The sequence below is a fragment of the Amaranthus tricolor genome, chromosome 3 (genome assembly GCF_026212465.1).
Source record: "Amaranthus tricolor cultivar Red isolate AtriRed21 chromosome 3, ASM2621246v1, whole genome shotgun sequence".
NCBI classification, from domain to species: Eukaryota; Viridiplantae; Streptophyta; class Magnoliopsida; order Caryophyllales; family Amaranthaceae; genus Amaranthus; species Amaranthus tricolor.
Window position 1 is genome coordinate 7,629,892 of NC_080049.1, and position 16,611 is coordinate 7,646,502.

At 32.4% G+C, this 16,611-nt stretch overlaps 1 pseudogene; it reads left to right on the top strand.

The window, feature by feature from the left end:
• Nucleotides 1-5,170: 5,170 nt before the first annotated feature.
• LOC130807329 (G-type lectin S-receptor-like serine/threonine-protein kinase SD3-1) lies at nt 5,171-12,836 on the top strand (annotated as a pseudogene).
• Nucleotides 12,837-16,611: the final 3,775 nt, after the last annotated feature.

A 16,611-nucleotide genomic window follows, 5' to 3' on the forward strand; every position in this document is an offset into this window, starting at 1 on the left:
AAAAAGTCAACGTCTTTGTTCGCTGTTACTAAAAGCAAACAAAAGCAGATCTGATTAAAGCAGGTCAAACCTCTGTTCCTTGTTAGTAACAGAGAACAAAGGTTTGACCTACTTTAACCAAGTCTGCTTTTGTTCGTTGTTAGTAACAGTGAACAGAAACTTGACTATTTTTTGACATGCTTCGTAAGTTTGGTGTTACTAACAGCGAACACATACCGAACTTAGCTAATAAGCCATAGACGCTTACTTTGGAATTAAAGTTTGGACAAAATTAAAATTTTTATTTTTATTCAAAAAGGCTTTTTAAAAATTTTCTTAAAACTATAGCCACATTCATCTTATGTGGGACAAATACAAGGGGAACCTTGAAAATAATACACACTTGACATTTTCTAGTTTTATTTCTCTTACACTGGCATGGTTTACAAATATATTTATGTCAAACCCACGGTAAAAATTTGTTATAGAAGTAATTGGATAGAAGATGGTGCAAATAAAGATGCACTAGCAGTAGTAGGTGGCAAAGTATAGAGGTGGTGTCAGCTATCTGCTGAGTACGAAAACTGACAAACCTTATCCTGTTATCCAATTATCAAGGATGGGTCCCACCAAGGCACTAGCCACGTGACGTCTCATAATTACTTTGATTGTACTCTCTTAAAGTTATTCTCAAAATCAAATCTTTTAAATTGAATAAATTTTAATGTGAAAATTTGACAATAATCAATTTATAAGAAAAAGTATATTTATGTGGGGTTTTGATAAATTCGTCTTAATATTTATTTTTTAGATATTACTTTTTTAGAATTTTTAAAAATTTAGTATTAAAAATTTTTTACTTCTGAAGTTGGATTGGATTTCGCAAAAAAAGTAATTAAGGAAAATTAATAAAAACAAAGACAATATATCATTTTATTAAATAATAAAGCTAATAAGAGGAAATGTGCATACTATAAGAATTAAAAAATATTAAAATAAAATTAGTGAAAAAAATATGAAAATCACAATTATTAAAAAAATTATTAAACAAAGCTAGTGTAAAATAGGTGTGGATAATAAACAATATAAAAATATTTCAATGAAATTAGTGGAAAATATGTTGACCCTAAATATTAAAATAATAATATGAGAATAAATAGTTAGATATGTCAAAATTTTGTGATATAAACAAGAAAAAATCATCCAGAATAATTCAATTTTTTACTGATTTTTCTACAATAATCCGAACTTTTAATTAAATATGAATAATACCAACTATAAAGGATGCTTGTTAAGAATGCATCAATGTAACTTCTAACCTATACAATAAGTCATTTTGCATAAAAAATAAATAAATATAAAATTAAATTATAAAAAATATTTTTAAAAAATTAAAAAGAGAAATCGACTAAGTTTAACTTTTAATTTTAACTTTTATTTTTTAATATTTTTTATTTTATATTTATTTTCCTTTTTTTAGCAATTAACCTACAATAACTGGTAACCATTTCGGCAATAATATTTTTGGATAAGTGACCCTAAAATTGAGATTATTTATTATTAATTAAAAGTTATGACTATTGTAAAAAAATCAATAAAAATTAAATTATTTTAGATAATTTTTCCTATAAACAATGCTTAATTTGTCCAGTGATTCCTAATAAGAGGTTACTTCATATGTCTTGCTATTTTAATTTCATTGCAATTTACTTATCTCTTCTAGCTTTTACTTCCAAAGAAATACTTCTATTTAATACTCCGTTCGTTCTTTTATCTTTGTCTATTTTAGGTTTTTCACACATATTAAAAAAATATATTTTATTATAGTGGATATTATTTTAATTAAATAGTAGTGTGAAATAATGATTGTATTAGAAGTATGAGAGAGAAAAATAAAAATTAAACAAAAGAGAAACTTAAAAAGAAAATGATTGCATTAATGTATGAGAGAGAACCGTACAACATGGAATGAGTAACAAACCACCATTGAAACACTGCTAAACCATCATAGTACCATAACAACATAAAATAACCACCAAAAAGGTAGCATAGCAGCTACTGAATTAGAATTACAATACATCAGTGCATCATTGCCTTCTAATGGCTTCAGGAAGTGAGGATGAGGAACAAGGGGCATGATACTTTTGATCAAATGCATATGATCCAGAGTCCAGTTCAGAATCAAAAGAAGAACCACTGAACATAGAGGAACAGCAGGCACAACAAACAGATCATGATAAACCAAGGTTCAGAACATGGAGAACAACAGGCACAACAAACAGATCATGATAAACCAAGGCTTAGCAATGAGTTAAGGCATCTTATATTTCAAGAAATGTTGTCACTAAAAGTTAGTGACTCACTTCCTCATGGCACATTCAAAAGGATTGCTCAAAATACGGTTATCATCATAGAACCATAAGAAATTTATGGAAACGAGCAATTCAAACCAAAGAAGAAAACAAGCTATACATTGTAGAATCAAAATACAAAAACTGTGGAAGAAAAAGAGTGATGGTACCACCAAACATACTTGAGTCTAAACCAATGAGCAATCGTACGTGCATTAGAGATGTGGCAACATGTTTAGACTTGGCACCGTTAACGGTTTGGAGGTTGATAAAAAGAGACGAGATAAAGCCACACTCAAATCCATTACACCCGGCTTTAACCGACGCCAACAAATTAAGAAGGGTGGAGTCCAAGAGGTCAAAGACATCCAATATACAAAGTCATGTACGATTTCATTCACATAAACGAGAAGTGGCTTTATTTAGCAAAAAAACAGAAAGAGTTTATCTAGCACACAAAGAAAAGATCCCGTATAGGGCAGTGAAGTCATCAAAATTCATACCTAAGGCCATGTTCTTAGGGGAAGTTGCAAGGCCTAGATGGAATCAATATTGCCAATGTACATTTGATGTGAAAATTGGAATTTTTCCTTTATTAATAGGGTGGCAGCACAAAGAGACTCAAAAAATCGACCAAGGGGGTCAAAAGAAATTAAACCAACCGAGTAAGTTACTCAAGAGGTGTATAGGATTATGCTTATAAAACAACTCATTCTAGCCATACTAAGAAAGTGGCTAAGTGATTCTTCCATTATTTTTATTCAACAAGATTATGCAAGAGTTCATATCACAAACGATGATCCGATTTGGCAACAACACAATAGGCAAGGTGGTTTAACATTCATTCTTATACAACAACCTCCTAATAGTCCGGATTGTAACATTCTTGATTTGGGTTTCTTTAGATGCATACAATCATTAATGCATAAAAAGATACCCAAAAACATGACGGAATTGATACCAACAATTGAAGATGCATTCGGAGAGTTACATCCAAAGACCTTAACTAATGTATGGATCTCATTACAACACCATTTAAATGAGATTCTAAAGGTTAAGGGGTGTAATGACTACATACAACCACACTTTGAAAAGAAGGTACATGAAGACAATGGCAGGTTAAGGATTCAAGTTAGAATATCAACACAATTGGTTAGAGAAGCTATTGCTTTTCTTAACCCAAACAGAGATCAGCAAACAACAACAACACTAACAGAGAATGAGGGTGCTGCACAAACTTCACAAATAATTCATGAAACATATGATGAAGCAATTGAAGAAACTCAAGGATGATAGACTACCCTAAACAACCCCTCAGTTTATTTTTTTAAAATCATCATTAAAAATGTGACTTTAAAAGCTTAGGAGCAACGAAGTGTCAGCCACAATCCATATCACTGATTAGTGTTCATGTTTTTGCTAAGTCACTTCATTATTTTACATTATTTCAAAAAAAAAGCCCCCCTGATTCATCATAGAGGTAATGAATCCTCTCAGATTAGAATTGTTCATCAACAAATGAAGCAACTAAACATGCTAAAAAATCAAGTGATGTGTTTAGGTCTAACAAAGGCTACTCAACCAAGTAATTAAAGTTAATTTTCAGAATTAAGAGGTGAATAGTCCTCAACAAAAAAACATCACAGGGGCTTGTAAAAAAAACCATGAAGAAATAGTCTCAGATCATCAACATAAACAAACATAAACATCAACAAAAGCCAGAAGAATAAAACCCTAGATGAACGCAAACTCTTTCAGCAAACATAAATACAAGATCAACATAAACCAGCAACAAACATCAACACAAAAACCAGCACCAAAATCATATCCCAAATGTCAAGTGTAATTCTAAAAAAGCGAAAAACAGAATAACCTTACTATCATCAAACACATTTTTAGGGTTTAATTTAGCCCTAGAAGCAATAACATCTTCAGGAGTGTCAGAGAAAACCAAATCGAGTTGATCTTCTTTCACATTAGGTGGACTTGAAGGATATAATTCAGATGGAGAATCAAACAACAATTCAACAATTGTTGGTGGTGGTTCCTTTTCAACAGAAGGAGTAGCAGGTGGAGATTCATGATAAATAGATGTAGCATCATCTTCAAGGGACTTGTGATATGTCTCTAGATCCTTTTTGGATCACCTTAAAATTTCATTTGAGTACGAATGTGAACGCTCATGAAAGGAACAACAACAAAATTCACCATACTTACAGAGACCATCGTAAAGAAACAAAGGGATTGTAGAATCACTCTTAGATTCCTTGTTTCCCATCTCAAAAAAATAAAGCTTCAAGAAGATGTTAATGGCAGATGAAGGAATAGGGGACATGCAATTTCCAAACTTTGCCAAAAATAACAAAACAAACCTTAAAATGTTGAGAATTAAATGATCTGTATTTTAGTTCAGTTAAATTGAACTAAAAATGATCAAGAACACACAAGGGAGAGATGTAAAAAAAACCATGAAAATGGTTTTTCTGAGAAGAGAGAGAACCGTGTAAAATGAGAAAGTAATCAGGGGCAATAATGAGTTCCACAGGCCTCAAAACAATTTTAAGAATCCAAAGCAATATATCGGTTTGCATAAGGGGTAAGGGAGGGTTTTAAGGGGTAAAATTGGTAAAAAAGATTTTCAAAATAAAAGTATTCTAAAGTGAACAAACATAGAAAACTACTCGTTATAGTAAGGTGATAAAACATAAAAGAATAGGAGTAATAGAATCAAGAAGGCATAAAGTTTAGATTATATAAATATATTAAAATTAAAATTAAAAAGAAATATATATATATATATATATATATATATATATATATATATTATCTGTAAAGTGAGAGTAAAATTTTCACGTGCCCCTGCTTCCGCTGAGAGTGTTCCACGTGCCGTGTGCTCTAACACGCTTCCCTTCCCTTCTCCCTACACTCCATCTTCTTCTACACCCTATTAACCCCTTTTTTTTCCTCTTTCCCTATTTCCCTGCTGCTCGCCTCCCTTCTTCAATCAAGCCAATCATCAATTCTAGGCACATGAATAATCACGGTAAGACGCTTCCTTTTTCATTTGAATTTTGGGATGCAATTTTTTTTTTTTTCATTTGGTTATTTTATGAAAATAGGGCTTTTCATTAACTTTTTAAATGCAAATGAGATTTAATTCGGTATGAAAAATCAGAATTTTTTTTAATGAAGATGAGGTTTAAGTTTAATCACGGCAAAAATTGGGTTTTCGTTTAATTCTGTATGAAAAATCAGGGTTTGTTTTTCGGTTTTAATTTGGTTTTTGCCATGAAAAAAAGGAATTTTTGTTAATTTCCTGATGAAAATCAGGGTTTTTGTTTTATTTTTGAGTGAATTTTGGGTACGATTTATTTTCGTTTGCTTGGATTGTCATTTCGTTTCTTTGATGAAAAGTCAGGTACTTAATTTTTTGCTTCATAATTACTTTTTTCTTTCAATATTTTTTGCCTTTGTTCTTCAATTTGCCAAGGGTTTGATGAAATGACAGGATGAATCATGGTGGTGAGGATGATGAAGAAAATAGGTTGATGAATTGACAACATGAATCATGGTGGTGAGGATGTATCTGCCAAGGGTTGGATTGTCGTTTGCAATTTTTTTCAGCTTGTACTTCGATCTTTATTCAGTTTGTTGCTCCGTCATGTGTACTTTGATCTTCATTATCTGTCTTCCTTATTTTTTTGCGTTATTTTTTGACTCAATTCTTTGCAACTTCTATTCTCTTAAATAATCAACCCCATCAACCCCACAACACCCATCTTGTTCCCAAACACCAACTGTGCAACCACGCATCTATTCTTCGATCTTCCTCCTCGAATCACGCGTCGCAGCAGCAGCTTTGTGGGGAATTTGCAAATTTCAATTTCTCTTGCAAATATTGTGGTAATTGCTTTAACTATCCAATTCTTGTGTAAACCCTAGATTGCTATACATATACTCCTTTTATCCTTTTCTTACTATCAAAGAATCTTTAACTACGAATATAAATGTATTATTTCAAGTTTTGCTGATTATACTTGTTTTAGTTATATATTGGCCAAAGTTAAGATTAGTATGTAGCAAGTTATTGGACATTGAAACTTTGGAGTCAAATACCTCAAAACAATAAAATATATAAATGATGAAGTATAACTGTCAAACATTTGCAATTAAAAATAACAAACAAAGTACCTTAGGTACTAAAAGTCCTGAAGTGAAAACATTTGCAAAACTAAACTTAAGAAAAAAAAATGCAGAACTTCATTTTACACCTAAAGAATCAAATTAGTGGATGTAGGGAATCTTCAAACAAACCTAACCTAATTAATATATTAGTGCATATTAGTGCATATTAGTGGATGTAGGGAATCTTCATGCTGCTCTTTATATCTTATTCCAGGTTTGTGTCGTGTCTCACTTTTGTTCATAACTCAGATTTCATTCTTGCGTCAGGAAGCGGTGATTCAAATGTGAGTGAAAGTTTTGTGTAAATTTTGAAACAATTATAAGTCTTATTTCCGTCTTGTGTCAGGAATCTTCTTTTGTGATATGTTGCTACTTGCTATGTCTGAATGATTCCCATCAAAATTTACGGAAGTTACCGAGTAACTTGGACAGTTGATGAAGTTAGTTATGCCCTGCCCTGGCCTTCCGCACCCCAGATATGGTCTGTTTGCAATTTTGCATTGTCCATTGCGACTTCCGTAACCGTAAATCTTCCATCATCTATTCGTTTCACCTTGTTAAATGCAGGTAAGCCTATCATAGGAAAGCCATCCTGTTGTCACTGATCTATGTGCTGCTGGTAATGGGTCATTAGTTGCGGTTGCATATGCTTATTTGAAATATATATTGGTGATGACTGATGATAACAGTGGATTAGGTCGTGTTCTTCTTCACCTCAAGGTATTATTTAAAATTTTTTTTTTGTTTAATTATTTAATTTGTGATGAAAATTGTGCAAATAATTTTTTTTTTGTTTAATTATCATAACTGAGTTAAAATTAAACTGTTTTTTAGGTCAATTAGGATTCTATTATATATTTATATTATCTTACTAAAAAAGTAAAAAGAGTTAAAATAAATTGAATCAAATAAAGCTAAATTAAATTAAACATAACACAAGCTCAAATGAATTATTCATAGTTTTAAGATACACTTTATTTAATCATTTTAATGTTTGTACAGTTTAATTTAAACATCTCACTATTTATTCTCCTTAATATTTGATTCAACTTTTGTTCAATTTTTGTCACTTTGTGGGTCATTTTCGTACGTGATTTGATGTTAGGCGTATTGATAAAATATTTTCTATATGAAATTCCTACAATGTTTGCAAGGTATACTATTCTATAATATGATTTGATATGGGGGTTTTATATAGATAGTACTTTGATGTTTTTCCTTTGATTTTTGTCTTTCTTTGATTGGTATTTTGTTTGTTTATTCTATTATGCCTTCCCTCTACCTAATTTCAAATTTCATGACATCTGTAGATGATTTTTGTTGATTTTTCAATGAATTCGTTTAGTGTAAAGATGAACGATATTTAGATTCTTGCTAATGTAAATTTTCATATTTATCTCAACTTTGTTGTTGTTTCATGCAATGAAGGTGATGTATTAATATCATGATACTGTACAATTCATTTTAAAATTTGTATTAACACATAACTTTCTGACATTTTTAGAATTGTGATCTAAACTTGTTTTATATATTTTTTCTTGAGTAAGTTTTGGTGTTGGGCACATGCAAGATACTATAACGAAAGGTAGGCGTTTAAGTAAATTTAGAATAATACTCTGATGGAAAATCCTAGAAATATGACTTTTGATATCAATATTCAATAGCATTTGTCACCCTTGAACATTATTTTGCAGGGGAGTGGGTTTGGGGATTACCATAAGAGGTGGAGGTTGATGGTGTTAAGACAACTATACTGTATCTTGAATTTGAAAGCATTGGGAAATCAAATGTTATGATGACCGGTAATCCTTGTTTTTTAAGTAACCTTGAATTTGAAGTGCATTGGTGAAAATAATTCGGTCTAAAGCCTTTCTGTTGTTTCCTTTGTAGCATTTTGGCAACTTCGAATTCTATCTAAAGCTGGAGACGGTTTGTTTCTCTTCCTCTTGACACTCTTCATCTCTTTTTGTTGTTGCTTAGAATTTTGTATCCATCACTTTTGGCTCCTCAAGATCTTTAATAATTGGGAAATCAAGTTTTTGTGAAGCAATTATCTATCACTTCAATATTATATTGATGTTGGGTTGGAATCTATGATCAAAAACATTTTCAGTGACATACTTGTATTAAACTATCTTGCAAATGCATATCAGTGCATGATGCACATTATTCATTATTATATGACATTGTTGGATGTAATTTTTGGAGTTATGGACGTTCGTTGATTAGTGCTAAGTGGTGATGCATCTCAATATACCTCCTTTTAACTTGAATTTAAGTCATCAATATAGCAGCATTTTAGTATGTGTCTTTACGAGCTCCAATAAACTATTTTTCTTGTTCCGCAGTACTGCAGAAGAAGAGTGGGCAGAGACTACAAATTCGTTAATAGAGGTGTGACATTGTAGATCCTTGCTTTTGATGATGCACATTGATGTTTTCCTTTTACGTTTGGTTTATGAATGTTGATTTTTTGGGTTTTTTACGGTTGCTTTTGAATGTTGTTTGATTTTTTTTTTCAGTGTTTTGGTTTAGGGTTTTTTACGGATGCATTTAAATGTTGTTGTTTGAATTTTTTTTTTTAATTTCAGTTCTGGGGATGAAGTGGTTGCCATATTTAGTAACTCTAGATCTTTTTGGGAATGAGTTTAAAGGTTCAATTCCCATTCAAATTGAAAATTGCAAGTTATTAAATAGTTCAAGTTTGAGTGAAAATTATTATTTGGTACCTTTTTGGGGTATTATTCATGTTGGTTTTGTTAAGGTTCGTTTTATGGAAGATTTGCACGTAAATTTAAGTTTGTTACCATAATGAAGCTTTGTTGTTTTGCTCTCTGTTGTTTGCCATTCCTCTTCTCTTATTCCTGATTGGAACTTCTGTACGTGCAGTTTTGAAAATATAGTGTTATGTAATTTGTTTGGGATGTGTTTCAGAAGCCTGCTACAGCTGGATCTTCTCCTGTCTCTGCTGCACCTGCTACTCAAGTAGGGCCGGTTGAATTTGATTTCTTGTTTGCAAGTTGGGATTGTAATGTTTTATATTATTTGCTCGAAATATAACCTTCTTGAAGAAAGATCTGTGTTTTAATATTGAAGCATTGATCAAAATCTCACCCTTTTTGAAGTCTAATATTCTATTATTGTTTTCGTGTTGAATTCTTTTTAGCTTCATTGTCAGTGTGTAATGGTTTTACTCTTGATCTTACTTTGATCTCTTTTGTTGTGGCAATTGGTTGCTACCTAATTGGTTGTTGGAGTTCGTGTGGCAAGGATCACGACTTTACATATATGGACTGAGAGAGACGCCTTAGATAATTCACGACTAACATTTATGAATCTTTTGCGATACTGCTGTTTTTTATATGCTTATGTAGATATAGATGCCTCGTGCCTTGGCGTTTCTAATAATGTTTTGGTGCAGCCCGTTTGTCGCTTTTATGTTGTGTCCTTTTGTGATTGTTTATCATTGTTCTTCATAGGTCCACTGGATGTAAATGACTGGCTTAGTTGTTATAGGTTCAGCCACAGAGTGCTACAGCTCCTGCATCTGTCCATGCTGTGCCTGCTGCAGCTGGACCTCAAGCTCAGTAAGTTCTTGTAGTTACATTTTTTTTGAGGTTTTGGTAACAATCTTTGTTAAATGCCAGAAGCTGATAGGATGCTATGCTACATAAGCTTTATCACTCTTTTACTCTACTTATGAGTGCCATTTTTTCTTTTAAGGATGCAAGCCACATTAGAACCAGCACCTGCTGCCCCTGCTACCTCGTGAGTTTTAACCCTCTATACAACTTAGTCATTAGAATGGATGGTTTGTGGCTGGTTTAACATCTGAAATTTTATGTTGTATGCTTATGTATGTCAATTATTTACTCGTCAGTTGTGTATTTGATTGAAATTACCAGTTTTATGGTCGTCATTTTAATTGTAAATGCATTTATTATTTTTTCTAAATTTGGAGAAAACATGTGAAAGCATTGAATTTGGAGATATGAGACTCCAGTGCTGTGTGGACCATGATTTTTAATTGATGATTCTGATGTAAAATTGAACAAATAGATTAATGAAGACTCTAATTAACACAGTTTATAAGTATGAAAGGAATGGGTTGGAAATCAATATACTAGAGTTATGTTTTAGAACTTAATACTTATGTGTATTCAGTTTGTTCAAAATATGAAATGAATTCAATTATTTTTATAAAGTAATGGAATGTGAATAATCATCAAAAGTGAAAGTTAATTATTCACATTTCTTTTCTAATTTTGTGTCTTTGTTGGGTGTTTTTTGTGTGCTGGTTTCTTTGAAATAATGATGTTGATGATGTTTGCAGGTCGGTTCTATGATCTTGTGTCTTGTTCTTATAATATTGCAATTTGTGGGTTCTTGTAAGTCTAATGTGTTACTAATAACTTGTTTAAATTTGCAGGTTTCAAAATCAAAGGCAATGTGATGATGATAACTGACTCATGTGATAGAAGAGCAAATTTGTGACTTCACAATGCTAATTGTTTTTTAAGCTAAATATGTTTCTTTTTTAATATTTACCTTTGTTAATTATACAATTTTGCATTTAATGTGTGTTGAATAGTTATTTGAAGTTTGAATATAAAGCTTCATTATTGTGGGAACGACTTAGCATATCTCATCAAAACTAAAACTAAAACTAAAACTTATTCCTTTTACCACTATTTAATACCATTAACCAAACAAGCTATAGAGTATTAAGAGTTAATTGTTGCAAATGATGGGTTCAAACATTAACTTTTACCTGCTTGAGGTTTTAATCTATCTCTTGAGATTTATTAATGTGAAGAAGTTACATGTTAATTTGTGAAATTGGAGGTTGTTATGTGTTATGTATTTACAAGGATAATAATTGTCTAAATGAGGGTACCATTGATTGGGGTTCTGGTTCTATTGCAAGTGATTCCTTCTGGATGCAAAAGGTTGGTAGATTTAAATAACTGTAAAACGTGCACGAGCATGATGGATCTGAAGGAATTGTGCTTTCTGGTCTTTATCCTCCTCATGACTTTGATCTCATGTTGAATATGGATGAGCAAGGCTTATTGCTCTAATGATACGTCCTGCATTGCTGCGACCTCGAAAAGCGATGGTTCGGGCCTCTGCACTATCAAAAGAACTGGGTTTATTAGTGGGTCCAGTGATCCCTCACTACCTGCAATCTCATACTTATTTATCTGTTTGGTTCCTCAGGCAGTTTCAGCTCGAAAGACCATTCCTCAAATCTCAAAGCTTTATTTTCGATGGAAATTCAAGTAAAATTGTGATAGCTCTCGTCATGATGGGGTTGGTGACTGCTTTGGTGACCCTCGCAGTATAGATTCTTGTTATTTGGAGTGTACCAGAGACGGAAAAATACTACGAGAGCGAATATCCCTTTTGACAAGGATGCTCTGAAGGACCCTCATTACAGTGCTCTGGTATGATTATCCTTTGAGGAGATAAAGGAACTGACCTCAGACTTTGCAACTCAACTAGGCCCATCTATTTTCAAAGGCATACTACCGAACCAAACCCCCATTATCGTTAAGGTTCTGAATAATGTTGTATCCGAGAAGGATTTTCGTGTAGCAGTTATCATCTTGGGTGGTACTCGTCACTGGAATCTTGTTGTGAAGGGTTTTTGTTGTGAACAGAACTACAAATTACTTATCTATGAGTTGGTATCAGGTGGGTCTGCGGATAAGTGGCTATTTGATCCGGGAAGTAGATCGAATGAGCCACATTGGCAAGATAGGATCGACATTGCTCTTGGTGTGGCACGAGCTCTTGCATATCTCCATTTGGAGTGTCAAACCTGTGTTGCTCATGGAAATTTGAAGCTCGATAACGTTATGCTTGACCAAAACTTGGTGCCGAAGCTGATGGACTTTGGACTCGAGGGCCTTCTTCAGGGTGATTCCGCCTCTTCATCAGAGTCGGCATCTGAGAGGGATATATACAGCTTCAGAAGGCTCAAAAGAGATCCTCCACAAGACGAAGATGTTAAACCATTTGATCAGCGAAATACTGGAAGCACAGAGATTGGATGGTCACGAGGAGTACAAGAGAGTATCATGAGTAGTAAGAATAGCTCTTGGGTGTGTGCAAAATCAACCGTTTCTTAGGCCGTCGATTGGTGAAGTTGTGAAGGTACTAGAAGGTGCACTTTCCGTGGATAGACTTCATTTTTTGTGATTTTTCAAATATATATTTATAATAATAATTTTAATCCATATGGACATCCTAATATTAATATATAATGTGAATATTCATTTTATCAATTAATATTTCAACTATTTTGACACATTTAGGGGTCTCAATTGTTTTCAAGATTTGATATTAATAAATATCATAATTAATATGATAGTTTGGAGTGTCACTATTATTGGGACTTTCTTGAGTGTTACTTTTATTGTGACATTTATAAGCTATCACAATTTGCATTGTGATATGCTATTTTGCAACAGCTTCTGACGACTGTTAGTGTCACTAAGTATTTTTGTGACGTTCATAAATCTTAAAATTTAGCTATTGTAAGTGTCACAATTTCTGCTTTTTTTTGTAGTGATTAGAGTTTGCTCTTCCTTTCTTTGGCAGTCATTTACTTTGACCCATAAATTGTCCATGTACTTGAACTGAAGTAGATTCTGCATCTATGTCGGGTCCCCTTAATTATTGGTATCGATCTCTGCAACCCTGTATTGTTTGATGAATAATGTTGCATGGGTTTCTTGTCCAAACTTATTTGCATAAGCGAACTGAAGCAGATTCTGCATATGTGTCATGTGTACTTGTATTGGAATGTTTACGCAAATTTTGTGCTATTTATTCCCTTCTTAGGCAGAAGGTCCTCTAATCAAACGACTGCTAGATTTGTAGGTAGAAAAATTGCTTGGAATGAATGTTTTTGCAAAAAGAGAGTTGAGAGGATTGATACTGAGTCAAAGGCTTGATTAAAGCTCTTGCAATGGAATTGACAAAGGAAGCTTACTTGGATAAAGAAAAGGAAAGAAATATAGTATTGTTTTACAATCAGAATTGATTGAATGTCCTCTAACCTAATTCTTCGTTAGCAAGACATGTTTTCTTATTTAGTGACTTCAATTTCAAAGTTTATACCTCTTTGGGTGTAAAAGAATACGCATTCTATTTTCAATTGAATTTCGATGTATTTGAATGAACGCTTCCATCGATAGTGTAACTTGGGAGACTGTGTGCGTAGCATGCGGCCCCACAACTAGTGATATAAAAGACGAAGAAAATATCACCTGAAAAACACGTGGCAAATCAAATAAGATGTCATATAGGACTCTTCTATTCATTGGCTTTATACTCCCTAGTACAAATAGAAGATTATACTAGAAACTATATGATCCTATCATTCTAACATAAACCTAAACATATAACCTACCTTTCTTCTTCTTTTCTCTATATTTTTGAGTGTAATCCTCCACGTATATAAAGAGAATGAATTAAAAGAGCTGCCCTTAATAGCATTGAGTGCAACAGGTGGGCTTAGATATGAACCAAGGAAGGGAGCCCTATAAGAGAAAGCCCACGTAGTAGATGGCCATACACTCGACTCATTAGTATTATAGGTCCTCTATTAAGACACTGTCTTTTGTAAAGGCGACTCTCAAGAGCCCAACCCACATCCTATATTTAGTTAATACTTTTTTTAGTGTGGGATTTGAGTTGGAATATGAAAAGTCTTACAACGCCACTCCTGAAAGACCGTCTTTATAAGAGACGGCTCTCCATGCCCAGGCCCAATAATTATAAAAAAGAAACAAATCTAAAAACTGACGTGCGCGGTTGAGCTTATTTGGAGTTGGTGTTATATCCTATTGAAGTTGGTGTTATAACCTATTAAAGTTGGTATTATAACCTTTTAAAATTGGTATTTAGAGTTGGTATTATAACCTATTAAAGTTTGTATTATAACCTATTTGGAGATACCAATTTTACTAAGTTATAATACCAACTTTAATAGGTTATAATACCAATTTCAATAGGTTATAACACCAACTCCAAATAGGATTACATAGCGCGCGTTTTTTTGATAGTTGTTTTTCTAAGTAATAATGAGCCGACCCATTTGAGACGCGTCTCTTATAAAGACGGTCTCAAGTAAGAATTTCTAAAAGTCTTATGATTAACTGCCTCTCCCCTAAGTAAAATAAAGCCTCGATTATGAAGATATCAGATTTTCATATTCCTTCTTCAACCTTCAACTATATCCTTCTTCTACAATCGAAATATTGTCTAACAATGGAAGAATTGATTCTTGAATTCGAATGTACTTATGCAAATTCGATTGTGGTTCTAATTTTTTTTTAAAAAATAATTAAGCTTTATCAATGGTGGAAAACAATTATGTTGAAGAATATAACAATATCTACTGTTTAAAAAAGGTAATAAAAGCAATTGTGGTTAATCTGATTTTTTTTTTTAAAATTAAGCTTCAACAATGGTGGAAAACAGTGATGTTGAAGAAGACAACAATGCCTAATTTTGGGAGAAGGGTAATAAAAGCAATTGCGGTTATAAATTCATAGATTTTGAGATATAACCAAATATAATTGGTATTATAACTATGAACATTTGACATAGTTTGATGTAGTTGGAAGTATAACATTGAGTAGTGTGGGTTATATTATTTTTAGTTGGGGTTATAACATAATGTAGTTGAGAGTATAAAGTTGTTTAGTTGGGGTTATAACATAGTTTAATTGGGGATATAGCATAGTTTGATTGGGGATATAGCATAGTTTGATAGGGGTTATATAATAGTCTAATTGTGCTTATAATATTGTATAGTTGAGGGTATAACATTATTTAGTTGGGATTATAGCATTACTTTATAAATTCAAATATTATAAACTACACACAATTATAAACACAAAAATATACTATTTTAAACCCAAATATACAACATTATAAATCAAAATACGCATTATTATAATTCCAACATAATCCCAAATATGAATATACGACATATACAAACTATTATAAACCCAAATACACAAAATTTTAAATCCAAATATACATTTATTATTATAATTCTAACATAATTCCAAATATGAATACATAACAATACAACAAATGCACACAATTATAAACCCAAATACACAATATTATAATTTCAAGTACTATAAGCCCTTGTTTGGGTATTTAATCAGTCACCTTTGACTGTTGAGGGTTGTCATTTTGATCCTTAGAAGGAAGCTTTTTGATTTTCTTTGCGAATACAGAAGCCAAGACAGCATCATTACTTATCTATCCCATTTTTTAAACCCTAAAATCAAGAACAAGTAAAATCGAAAAACAAACAAATTTAAAATATTAAAATATTAAACTACAAACTTTATTTAGGTTAGAAACCAACTTACATTCCTTCTTTAGTCTCACTTTTGTTGTCTTCTCCAACATCATTGTTTTCCATCATTAATGATGCTTAAAATAAAATCTTAAATTTTCATACCTTTTAAAACATTATTGTTGTCTTGGATTTGAGATGTATTCGAATAACACTCGAATTCCAGCATTAAATTTTTCATTGTAATATGATTTGAGTAGAAAACAAAAATGGTATACTTGAAGAGGAAGATGAAGAACTTAGTTAACTAAGGCAAGGAAGAAAGACTGTAGAAAATTTTGAGAAATATGAGAAAGAAATGAAAACAATGGAAGAAAGTTGGAAGGGAGTTAATGAAATGGAAAAGATCAGTTAATGAAGGGAAGGAAGAAAGGCAGGATTTGAAAATCACGTGTGTTATGATTGTTTCAATTTAATTTTTTTTTTTATTTTAAATGGGCCGCCCAATTACTGTGTCTCTCTTAGAGACCATCTTTAGTAAGAATTTGTGTTATTTTAAGAGAGCCATGAAGTGTGTGAGGAGTAGAGTGCCACTCGCGTATTGCAACAGCTTAGTGAGTAACCACATTGATTTTCGAGTGGTGGGCGGCAAGTAACGACACTGAGGCGCTTGCTGCTGTGACGAAGACGACACGTAGGAAACAGTCGATAGGAGAGAGAATGGCCCTATATGGCACACTAGGCGTGGAGACACCAAAGAGGGAAGGT